This window comes from Lontra canadensis, unplaced genomic scaffold (assembly GCF_010015895.1).
Source record: "Lontra canadensis isolate GAN:19392208 unplaced genomic scaffold, GSC_riverotter_1.0 scaffold3, whole genome shotgun sequence".
In the NCBI taxonomy this organism is placed as follows: domain Eukaryota; kingdom Metazoa; phylum Chordata; class Mammalia; order Carnivora; family Mustelidae; genus Lontra; species Lontra canadensis.
The window spans coordinates 5,035,677-5,049,121 of NW_022630997.1; the positions used below are offsets into that span (position 1 = coordinate 5,035,677).

The 13,445-nt window shown below is 33.4% G+C and overlaps 1 protein-coding gene across 1 annotated transcript in view; it reads right to left on the minus strand.

The window, feature by feature from the left end:
• Nucleotides 1-13,445, minus strand: part of ATRNL1 (attractin like 1) — a 794,045-nt gene that overhangs the window by 585,483 nt on the left and 195,117 nt on the right. The window lies entirely within an intron of this gene.

The following is a 13,445-nucleotide window of genomic DNA, read 5'->3' on the forward strand; positions in this document are numbered from 1 at the left end:
GCCCTTACTTCAAAAAACTCTGTGTATGATTAATAAAAATAGCACTTCTAAATTAATTTGCATAAAAACAAATTATCTTCTTATCTTCTTTGGATAAGAAAAGCTTCAAAGCTTCGTCAAAATTCTATTTGAATGTGAACTACACAGAATCACATTTAAAGCATAAGACTTTTTTATGTGTTCATAAGATTTAAAAAGTTCTGGTATTAATTTTACAACAGAATTTCAGATTAGAGATAAAGTTCATATATGAAAGCTCATGCCTTTTGTGCCTATTTGAAACATAATGACTTAATTTTGTTATGGTTTATTAAGGTAATTAAAGTAATTAATTTTGTAACTGCTTGTCCAAACACCATCATCATTGCCACCCTCATAATCATTTTCATCATTATTACAACTAAGATAGCACTTAATTGAGCTTCCTCTTACTGTAGCCAGGGAAGCCAATATTCCATCAATCCCAATTGTTGTGGCCAGCATCTATTCTGATTGGTCAGTGTACATATTGCATCGCTTTTAAAATAAATAAATACTACTCAATTGCCAGATAGTATACCAGGTGGTAGACCTAAATTATATCATTTAATCCTCACAATAATTCTATATGGGAGGTATTACATTGGGGCCATTTCTAAGACTTTTTTTTTTTTTAATTTTTTCAGTGTTCCAAGATTCATTGTTTATGCACCACATGAAGGAAGCCTGGGTTAAGCACCCATCCAAAGTCACACAGCTACTCAACAGCAGAAATAAACACATAAACAGAAAGTTTGAATCAAAAGACCAGACATTAAATACCATAGCTATTGTATGTAGAAAATTCGAAAGTGAGAGAGGGAGATCCTGAGAGAGTAACATAGGGTCATCCACAAGAGCTAACTAACATCAAAAGGTAAAGACACAGGCAAGAATAGTAAAAACTGAACACCTATACTTTATAGAAATTTTCAGAGCATAACTCCACTATAAGACAGTATAGAAATAACATAAAGTCATCATGGGGAAATGCTAAATAATCTTCATCATCCTCTATAAAACTGAGGAAAATTATAGTTTTCATATTTTATATTACACTATGAAACAATGAGGAAGAAATTTATAACAAGGAAAAATGCTCATGATAATTTAAGTGAAATCAAGGTACAAAACATGATATTTAGAATGACAACAATTTTGTTTTAAAATGTATCAGTATGGGATGCCTGCGTGGCTCAGTTGGTTAAGCATCTGAATGACTCTTGATTTCAGCTCAGGTCATGATCTTAAAATCTGGAGATCTAGCCCAGCATCAGGCTGCATGCTCAGCGGTAGTCTCCTTCTCTCCTTCTTCCTCCCTCCCCTTCTGGCCCTCCCCCTATTCACTCTCTTGAGAGCTCTCTCTCTCTTTAAAATAAATAAGTAAATCTTTAAAGAAATGAAAATTGGGAGACAAACCATAAAAGACTCTTAATCTTAGGAAACAAACTGAGAGAGGCTGGAGGGGAGGGAGTAGGGGGATGGGGTAACTGGGTGATCATTGGGGAGGGTATATGTTATAATGAGCACTGGGTATCATATAAGACTGATGAATCACAGACCTGTATTCCTGAAACAAATAATATATTGTATGTTAATTAATTGAATTTAAATAAAAAAATTAAAGTAAAAACAAAGTTTAAAAAAATAAAATAAAATGTATAAGTATGCCTATCAAAAGTTAATATAAGTTATCTTAGTTTAGTAAGTTTTTTTTGCATCATCAATTTTCTATAGCAAATTCATATTAGTTCTATAAAAATAATAATGTTAAGAACTTTGATTTTTTTTAATATTTGTTTAAAAGTGTAAGTTGTTGTTTCATAGAAACTTTATTATTGATACTACTAATTAATTCAGTCAGGTAAAAACAAGTTTATTGAGTGCCCACTACATGTAAAGCATTACCTGAAAAAGTTAAAGTAAGAAATGGGTTACTATATATGTATTTTATGAATCTCCTGGTGACATATTTCCACCAGAAAAACAAATGCTTTTAACTTCTGAATAAGATGTCTAAATTCAGCAATCACATCTAATATCCTCCTGTTAGCTCACCACTAAAATAAAAGGAAACTTACCAGCAACTACAGGAATTTGGGTATGGTGACAATGACACAAATTAAACTACAAGGTAGTAAACTACAATACCTCTGGAAATTAAAAGAGGATCCCTGGTATAATGCCACTCACTGTCTCTTCCTGAAAATGAGAAGTTCGGAAGACATTTCTGAGCCATAGGGCAATCACAAAGCATATTATTGGCTTGATGCCATAAAGCTCATGGAAAGTGTGATACAGGTAAGTGTAATGTTTAAGGTAATGAATATACTACTTGAAAAGTTGGTACGATTTAGATCTGACTGCAGACAAAATTTCCAAGGCGGGGGGGAAAAAGGCAGGGGGGTGGGGATGGTCATTGTCCTAGCCTGTAACTAGCATGGCAACAATGGCAAAAGAGAAAGCATGCTACACAAAGTGGAACCCAGACATAATGGCTGTAGCAAACACAGACAAGAAAAAGATACACTATAAACCTATGCTTATGTTTTATTCCCACTAGCATTGGGGTGCTAAAGCAAAGAGTAATAGAAGCTTGTATCTAATAGTTCTTCCAGGATACATTGTTACTAGAAAGGTTCTAATAACAACCTGGCTGAGGAACATGAATAAAGCTAAAAAGAAGCCATCCATACTGTTTTGTCTAAATTTTAAAACTAGCCCAGATGGTTCCTTATCTATATATACAAATATGTAAAAAGGAAAGAAAGAAAAAGAAAGAAAAAAAATATTATGGAAAACTCAGCATTTGATATGCAAATAAGGTACATAGTTTTGAAAACTATGTGCTCTCTAAAACAGATGTAAAACATTTAAAAATATCTGCTTGACATTCTCAATAAAATTCAAAAAATGTATACACAGAAAATTTACTCAAAACATTTTTTAACACATACCCTATCTTAAAACAAAAGGGATTATCAGATGCTAGAAATCAGAGCTAGGATTCAAAACAAGAATGTTAAAGAGAATCTTGAGCTAGTAACAGAATTTCGCTATATATAGAATGGACAAACAAGAATAAGGAGACATGAGTTTGAAAACCCAACATGGCCAGGTGTTATGATCTCTGGCATCCTCAAGGAAGACAGCAAAACTAAACCATACTTATAAGGCTTGAAGCCTCCTCTTGCAGCCCCTATCTGTTGGGGAGAAAAGCACATCACAAGTCCACTTGTGAGAACTTAAAGCCTATGCCAGACATATCTACTGGAAGAAATTCACATTGTTCACATGGTACAGAAACTCTAACATCAAACATTGATGTAAAATCTGTTCTGTAATCAAGAAAAGCCTCATACACTTTGCAAAATCAGGTTTAAATGGCCTCTAAAAATACTTCTAAAAACTCAAACAAATACAACACAGAATACACAGTGAGAAAATCTGTTTTTCTGTAAAGGGCTAGATGGTAAGTATTTTAGGCTTTGCTGATGATATAATTTCTATCACAGTTCCTCACCTCTGCCATTATAGAGCATTATAGTGCAAAAGCAACCATACACAGTACATAACAGTTGAGCATATCTGCATTCCAGTAAAACTCCACTTATAAAAATAGGCAAGGTCTGGCCTTCAGGCATTGCTTTGCAAACCTCTGACTTATGGGAGAGTGGGGGACAAGCAAATAAACAAAAACACAGGGTTAAACCTCAAAGAGAAAACTTACAAAGCATCAAAAAGAAGACTCAGAAGAAAGAAAGGGAGAGATAATAAAAATGAGAATTGATAGCCCAAGAACTGGACTCACAGGACAATTAGAAGACATGAAAATATTCAAAAGAATTAAAGACAAAGAATAAAAGAAGTAAAAGTGGGTATGATGACAATATCTGATCAAATAGAGAACAACAGTAAAAAAAATTTTTTTTTTTTTTTAAAGATTTTATTTATTTATTTGACAGACAGAGATCACAAGTAGACGGAGAGTCAGGCAGAGAGAGAGAGGGAAGCAAGCAGGCTTCTTGCTGAGCAGAGAGCCCAATGCGGGACTCGATCCCAGGACCCTGAGATCATGACCTGAGCTGAAGGCAGCGGCTTAACCCACTGAGCCACCCAGGCGCCCCGTAAAAAAAATTTTTTTAAAGTGAATGAAAAATGAATTAGTAGAATAGTTTAATAACTAAAATAAAAAATACACTAGAGGGACTCAACAGTAGATTAATAATGACAGAAGAAAGAATTAATAGGTCAATAGAAACTATGTATGTACAGAGAAAAAAGAATGAAGAAGAGTGAACAAAATCTCAGATAAATGTGGGAAACCATGAAGTACTCAGGCCTACAAGTAATGGGAGTGTTGAAAGGATGAGAGAGAGTAGGTGAGGCTAAATTTTACTTGAAATTCTGAAAACTACCCTAATTTGATAAAAAAAAAAAATGTTATCGACACATTGAAGAAGTATAATTCTAAGTACAAAAAACATGAAGAGATAGACTGGATTAAAAATAAGATCTAATTGTGTACTGTGTATAGGAGACACACCTAAAGATGCAAATATATTGAAAGTGAGTGAATGAAAAAAGATATTAACATACAAACAGCAACCATAAGAAAGTTGCAGTAGTGCTACAAATTTCAGATAGACTTTTAAAAATTTTCCTAGAGATAAAGAGGGACATTGTGTAACAATAAAGATCAATTCATGAAGAACATATTAAAAGTATAAATACACATGCACCTACTAACAGATCCTCAAAATGCATGAAGAAACATAGAAATGAAAATATAAATACACAATTCAACAAAATAGTTGGAGGCTTTAGCACTTTCAACAAGAATATAACAACTAGACATTAGATTGGCAAGGGAGAGAAGACTTGAACACTATAAACCAACTAGACCAAGCAAACACAAAGAGAAGAATCCACATAAGAGCAGCAGAATATACATTCTTTTAAAGTACACCTAAAACCTTCTCCATCGATACACTACATACCGGGTCATAAAATGGACCTCAAAAAATTTAAAAGAACTGAAGTCAGGGCACCAGTGTGGCTCAGATGGTTAAGTGACCAACTCTCACTTTCAGCTTAGGTCATGATCTCAGGGTCATGGGATCAAGCCCACAGTCAGGCTCCACACTCAGTGTGGAGTCTGCTTGGGATTCTCTCTTTCCCTCTGCCTCTCCCCCACTCTGCTCTCTAATATGAATAAGCACTTCTTTTTCTGTTATAATACAGTTTTATTTTTTAATTTTTTTTTACAAGTCTTTGTCTCATTGACTAAGTTTACTTCTATGTATTTTATAATTTTTGATGCTGGGATTGTCTTTTATTTATTTTTTATTTAAATTCAATTAGCCAACACGTAGTGTATTATTAGTTTCAGAGGTAGAGTTCAATGATTCTTCAGTTGCACATAATTCCCAGTGCTCATTACCGCATGTGCCCTCCTTAATGCCTATCACCCAGCTACCCCATCCCCACAGCCACCTCCCTCCAGCAAGCCTCAGTTTATTTCCTGGAGTCAAGAGTTTCTTGTGGTTTGTCTCCTTCTCTGATTTCTTCCCATTCAGTTTTCCCTCCCCTCCCCTATGATCCTCTTTGCTATTTCTTACATAATTTTACAATAATTCTCAAAAGACTATATTAAGTATCAAGGGAATATTCTAAAAACAGTACATTTACACCATATTTAAATGTCCAGAATAAACAAATTCATAAATAAAGTATATCAGTAGTTTTTGGGTTCCAAGAGAAAGAAGACTAGGAAAGGACTATTAAAGGGTATGGGGTTTTATTTTGGGGTACCTAAATTTACTGGAACTATATTCTGGTGATAGTTACAAACCTACCAATTATTCTGCAAACCACTGAATTATATATTTTAACATGGAGGATTTTACGCCATATGAATTATACATCAATCAACAAACATACAAAAATCTTAGAGCTAAGTAGATGAGCTGAAAAATAATTGACACAAATTCTTCCCATATCTAGGTTGAACTGGTTGAATTCTTCCCATTACGAAGGTTGTACATAACATTATTTTATCCTTGCTCTCACCAAAAAAGTGGGATTTTTTTTTTCCCATTCTTTGAACGTGGATTGGCATCAAGACTTCTCAAAAAAACAGAATAAGAAGTGATGGTATACAAATTCTAAGCTTAGGCCTCAAGAGGCATACATACTCTGCTCTCTCCTTAGAATGCTAAAAATAACATGTATAGAGCACAGTTTATAAACGGGAGGATGATAGGACAGCAGAAAAAAGTCATCCATAGCAGAGGACCCCTAGACCAACCAGCCAGCTCAAAGTACTAGACATGTGAGGGAAACATTTTGAGACCAGTCAAAGCAAATCAGAAAGCCAGATAACTGCAGTCACATTAAAAAATCAATTAATCAATCAACCAATTCAGCAATTTAAGGGAGACTAAAAGAAGAACTGCCTAGCAGAATTCAACAAGAAAAGAGATGATGCAAAATCATGAATAAAACTGCTTTAATACTGTGAGCTTGGGGTACTATGTTAAATAGTAATAACTGAAACATAAGTTTAACAGAAAACTAGAAACATGTATAGGAAGAATCAATGAATTGAGACACAGATCAAAGGAGATGCAAGAATATAAAATACAAAGAACAGTAAGAAAAAATATGGACATAATGAAAAAGCCTAACACAAGTAAAGCAAAGTCCTAGAAATAGAAGACAGAGTGACATGATGGGACAGATGCAATATTTGAAGAGATAATGGCAGAAAATTGTACAAAAATGATGAAAAAAATCAAGCTACAGGGTAAATAAACCATATAATTCACAATCACAATAACAAATAAAACTGATCCTTAGGTACATCATATTAAAACTGCTGATATTCAAAAACAAAGAAAAAATCTATTTTAAAAAGCCAGCCGGAGATTAAAAAAAAAAATACTACTTTCAAAAAATAAACAATAAAACTGATAAAGGAATTCTTAAGAGAAGCAGTAGGAGCCAGAAGAAAAGGAAATTACATCTTCAAATTATTGGAGGGAAAAAATGTATCTGTCAACTTAGAATGCTATTTCCAATAAAAATATCCTTCAACTGTAAAGACATGCAAGTATACAATAAAAACATTTCTCAGGTATATGAAAGCAAACATCATTTATAGCTACAATTGAGAAACAGTATTTTTATAAATGTTAAATAAAATTCATCAAGCTAAAGAAATATAACAGAAGTAAATTCAGATCTATAGGAAAAAATGAAGATCACAGAAAATGAACACTACATGGGTTAGTAAAAGGATTTTTTTCTTGTCATGATTTCTTTATAAGAAAATCATCTGTTTAAAGCAAAAACTAATAATGCATTGTGTGGTTAATAACATATACAGAAGTAAAATATACGGCAATAATTACACAAAGGACAGAAAAAGAGCAAATGGAATTACACTATTGTAATATTCTTACCTTATACATGAAGTAGTATAATATTGATTCAAGGTAGACTGTGATAAGATAAAGATGACTATTACAATCACTACAGCAGTCACTAAAAAAAACACAAAAGAAGTATAGCTAAAAATCCAATAAAAGTGATAAAAATGGACTTTAAAAACACTCAATTAATCCAAAAAAGGCAAAAGGAAGAATCAACAACAGAAGAAAAAATAAAAGAAATTTTAAAAATAAATACCATGATGGTAGAACTAAAACTCAATTATACCAGTATTATATTAAATCTAAATTGACTAAACACTCTGATAAAAGGCAGAGATTGTCAGACTAGATTTAAAAAACAAAACAACAAATAAAAGGCAAGACCTATATGTTGTTTACAAGAGATTCATTATTGTAGATAAAAACAGACAGAAAACTTCCACTTCTGCCAATAAGGCATTAACCACTCTAAGAATTGACCTCCACTTGTAAACAACAAACACGAAACAGAATATATGAAACGACTACTTTCAAATAACAGGCAGCTCAAGAATGGCATCTGAGAAAAATGGAAATGTGGGCCTATGACTCCCCTGACTTGTTACCTGGAGACAGATTTAAGGAAGCAGCCCAGGGAGGCAAAGCCAAACAAAGGCCAGAGAGTCATTTAGCTGAGAAAGCAAAGATCAAAGATTGAGGAGGCCACAGTGGCTAGAATTTGGGGAAAAAACATGAGAGGAAAGAGAGCTATACATATCAATCTACTGAGGAGTTTTCTTAAATCTTTGGCTGCATAATGACTGGACACAGAGTGTGAAACTCCACGAAGTTAGAGAAAGTACCACCAGAAAACAGTAAGTCAAACAATGCCAGTAGCTCACAAAGGACTGGAATACTTTGTATTCCAACTAGAGTGGAGACCCCTTAATACAAAGACTACTCTATAGACACCACAGAAAGACAATGACTTAGCAGTGGATATAAATTAGCCCTGAACTTAGGACTGCTATGTACAGGACCTTTAAAAAAAAAAAAAAAAAAAAAAAACTTAAAAACAATTCTTGAAATGATCATACAGATTCTAAATAACGTAACTGCATGCCAGAATAAAGTACAACACACTAAACGAAATAGAACAAAACTATATAATAAAACTCCAAAAATGCACAATGACTAGAATACCACAAAAAAATAACCAAGCTGGAACATCTGCTCCTTCATCAGTAAAACAAACAAAAAAAAAATCAATAGAACAAATAAGAAAACATCACACATGATGGAATGAGCACAGAATGATTTTTAAAACAGCTATTGAAAGTATGCTTTAGTGGGGTGCCTAAGTAGCTGGGTCAGGTAAGTGTCTACTCCTGATTTCAGCTCAGGTCATGCTCTCAGGGCCTTCAGAACAAGCCCCACATCAGCTCTGCGCTAGGCATGGAGTCTGCTTAAAATTCTCTCTCCCTCTTCTTTTGTCCTTACTCCCAGTCTCTTGCTCTTTCTATAAATAAATAAATAAATAAATAAGCTTTATATGTTCAAGAATATAGAAAAAAACATGAACATAAAAAGGAGAGAAATGGAAAATACAAAAGTGAGTAAAACACCATTTTAAAAGATGAAAAATAAAACAAAATAAAAAATAAATTCAATGGGGGAAAAAAGTAGTCTTTCAACAAATGGTGCTTGGATACCTGGATAAACAAAGGTTCAAGAATTAGGTTGGATCCATATCTCATATCACACACAAAAATTAACTCAAAATAGATAAAAAACCTAAATGTAATAGCTAAAACTATTAAATTCTTAGAAAAAAACATAGGAGTAAATCTTTGGTATCTTATATTACGCATGGTTTTCCAGATAATACACCAAATGGAAAAAAAAAAGAAAAGAACCAGATAGGCCATCATCAAAATTTAAAATTTTTGTGCAACAAGGGTGCCTGGGTGGCTCAGTCAGTTAACTGTCTGCCTTTGGCTCAGGTCATGATTCCCGGGTCTTGGGATCAAGCCCTGCATCAGGCTCCTTGCTCCAACAGGAAGCCTGCTTCTCCCTCTCCCTTTTGCGCCACTCTCCCTGCTTGTGCTCACTCTCTCTTTTTCTGTCAAATACATAAATAAAATCTTCAAAAACATTTGTGTGTGTGTGTGCAACAGAGTACATTATCAAGAAAATGACAGGACAATCCATAGAGTAGAAAATATATTTGCAGATCAATCTTTGATAAAGGACTTATATCTACAGTATATAAAGAACTCTTACAATTCCATAATAAGAAGACAAATACCCCAATTAAATAATGGGCAAAGAATATTATGGACATTTCTCTGAAAAAGAGTGGAAAAAGCCAATAGGCACATGAAAAGATGCTCAACACCATATCCACTTAGAAACTATATATCATAACTGCAATGAGATACTACCTCACACAAACCAAGATAACTATAATCAAAATGACATGAAATAACCAGTGTTGGTAAATATCTAGAGTAATCAGAACCCCTTGTGAACTGTCAGTGGGAATATAAAATAACACAGCAGCAGCTGAAACAGTTTGGTAGTTCCTCAAAAGGTTTGATGTAGTCGCTGCTTGACCCAAAGTAATTGTATCTAGTAAAGATACATCATTTCAAAAGTGATGAAAATAGGTCCACACATAAATTCTTACATGCATGTTTATAGAAGCATTATCCAAAAGACCTCAAATTGTAAAGACCCAAATGTCCGTCAGGTGATAACTGAATAAATAAATAGTGGTATATTAATAAAATTGAACATTATTTGGTAATATAAAGAAATAAAGTGCTGCTATATGCTGCAACATGGATCAAATTTGAAAACATTATGAAATGTGAAAGAAACCAGTCTCAACAGACTACCACTATGATTCAATTTACTTAAATGTCCAAAATACATAAATCTATAGAGATATAAAGATTAGAGATACATAATGGATACATAAATCCATTAAAGATATAAAGATTGCCCATAGCTGACAAGGGTAAGTGGGGCTTAATAGTGACTGCCGATAAGTATAAGTTTTCTTCTGGGGATGGTAAAATTTCTTTTAAATTGATGGTGGTGATAGCTGCATAATTCTGATTATACTAAAATCTCATTGAGTTATATACTTTTAAATGGGTAAATTGTACGCTATGGTGGTTAATCTTTGGTGTCAATAAAACTAGGTTACAGTACTCAGTTTTTAAATCAAATACTAATGGCCTCCTCTTCAATGTGGTAGGAACTTGTATATGTGATAGAAGGGTCATCAACTTAATCTGGTGATTCAGTTATATTACATGGCAAAGCTGACTTTAAGAAAGGAAACTCATTCTGATTGAATCCAACCAAAAGATCCTTTAAAAGGGATTGGTCTCTACTGGAAGTAAGAGATTCCATGTGAGCTTTTGAGATGATATTGCTAGTTTTAGTGATGGAGGGGGACATGTGGGAAAGAATGTGAGCATACTTCAGGAGCTGAAGTGGTTTAGTATTGACAGCCGGTGAAAAAACGGGCACTTAGTTATACAACTGCAAGAACTGAATTTTGACAAAAATCTGAATAAGTTTGGAAGCACATTCTTCTCCAGAGCTTCCAAAGACTCAGCCTGACACCTTGATTTCAGCCTCTGAGACCTTGAGCAGAGAAGCCAACCAGGCCACATCCAAGAGCTATAATTCCAAGCTATAATTGTGTACTGTTTAGGCCTCTAAGTCTGTGGTAATTTGTCATGCTGCAAAAGAAAACTAATACATTCCCCAAAATAGAGCAGTGGAGAAAAACGAACAAACTGACGTGATGGCAGCTACTTATCTCTAAGTAGAAAGTGGTAACCTACAGTATCTCTGGAAATCAAAAGAGAAGCCTTATCATACACTGTTGAACCTTCACCTATTTTGAATGTTTACTGTTAGGTAGAAATGTTCAGGAATATTATGTCCTCTTGATGAATTCACCTATTTATCTTTATGAAGTGATCCTCTTTATTCTAGGTAATATTTTTTGCTCTAAAATCTGTATCTCTTATATCAATGACACCAATTCAGCTTTCTCTTGACTTGTGTTAGCATAGTTTATCTCTTTCCATGCTATCACTTTTAAAATGTATCTTTGTATTTTAAATGGGTTTCTTAGAGGTAGGGTATTGGGTCTTGCTTTTAGCTAATATGAAAATCTCAGACTTTTTATTATGGTGAGTATATCATTTACATTTAACATGATTATTGAAATAGCTGAGGTTAAATCTATCATTTGCCATTAGTGTACTATTTGTCCCATCTGTTCTACATGGCTCTTTTTCCCTTATCTTGCCTTCATTTGGGTTATTTTATCTACTTCCTTGGCTATGACTCTGTGTTATTTCAGTAGTTCTTTAGGGTTTAGAATATACATCTACAAATTAAGTTCAAGATTTGCCACTTCACATATTGTTTAAAAAAAAAAATCTTACAACAGTAGACTTCCAATATTCTTTCCTTGGCCTTTGAGGTATTGTTGGTATATTTCCACATAAAAATTAAACTCAGAATACACTCTTGTCATTTTTGCCTTAAAACACTAATTGCCTTTTTTAAATATGGAAGTTTTAGGGGAAAAAATTCTTTACTCACGGTGCTACCATGTCTTTTGTTCTTCATTCCTTTGTGTAGATCAGATTTATATATGGAAATTATTCTTCTGAATGAAGGACTTAAGATTTCTTAACACTTCTTATATAGCAGGTCCACTGGTAATGAATTTTAGAGTTTTTAGAACTTTGAAAGAGTCTTTTTTAACCCTTATTTTAAAATATATATATATATATCATTAAGTAAAGAATTTCAAGTTTTTTTCTTTTGCTATTTTAAAGATGCTGCATTTCTGTTGCTCCACTGTTTTCTGGCTTTAATTTTTTCTGCTAAGAAACCTGGTTCAAACTTATCTTTGTTTCTCTGTTCATACTGAGCCTTATTTCTCTCTGGGCTGCTTTTATCTTTTTATCACTGGCTTTAAACAATTTAATTATTATGGGAATTGATATAGATATCCTCATGTTTCTTGTACTTAACATTTATTGACATTCCTGCCTCTTTGGATTTTCGGGTTTCATCCAATTTAGAAAAAAATTTGCCATTATTTTTTTTTTTTTCTGATTTTTCTAAGCCCTTTCTCTCTCCCCTCATTCAGAGTATCCAATCACAAAAATACGAGGCCTCATGCCCCACAGCTCATTGATGTGCTGTTCATTTTGCTTCAGTTATTCTTCCTTCTGTGCTTCATTAGAGTACTTCCTATTTGTCTTTGAGAGTATACCAATCTTTACTTTTACAGTGTCTAATCTGATATTAAGCCCATTCATTTTTCATCTTAGAATATATTTCATCTCTGTAAATTCTACTTGGTTTTTTTGTTTTCTTTTATTTCTGTGACTCTACTTAACATGCTCAAAAGTTTAATTTTTAATATTGAAATACCTTCATAATCATTGTTTCAAAAGCCTTGTCTACTCTTCACATCTATTTAATTTCTAGGTTGGTTTCTATTGATTGTTTTTTCTTTTCCAGTAGGGGTCAAGGTTTTCCTATTCTTTGCATATATGCTAATTTTTTTATTGAAAGCCAGACATAGTAAATCTTAAATATTACATTTTGGATGCTGGAAACTTTTTGTATTCCTATATTGTTTAGCTTTGTTCTGGAATTTGGCTATGTTAACTGAAGACAGTTTGATCCTCTGGCCATGTTACACAAGACAATTGCAACATCTAGTCTAGTGAAAATTTTGCCATATTAAGTAAAGCAAATTCTTCTAAAGTACTCTACAAGATGTCCAATGAATAATGCCCAGGCAATTCCCAGTCCTGTGTGCTATTTGTTATTCCTTTTATTCCACTCAAGTAATTCTTCCTGCAGAACTCAAGTAGTTTTCTACAATGTTGTACTTATTTTTTAGCTGAATATTCAGAGGATATCCTTCTGCAGTTTTCCACAATTCTCTCTCTCTGCTCA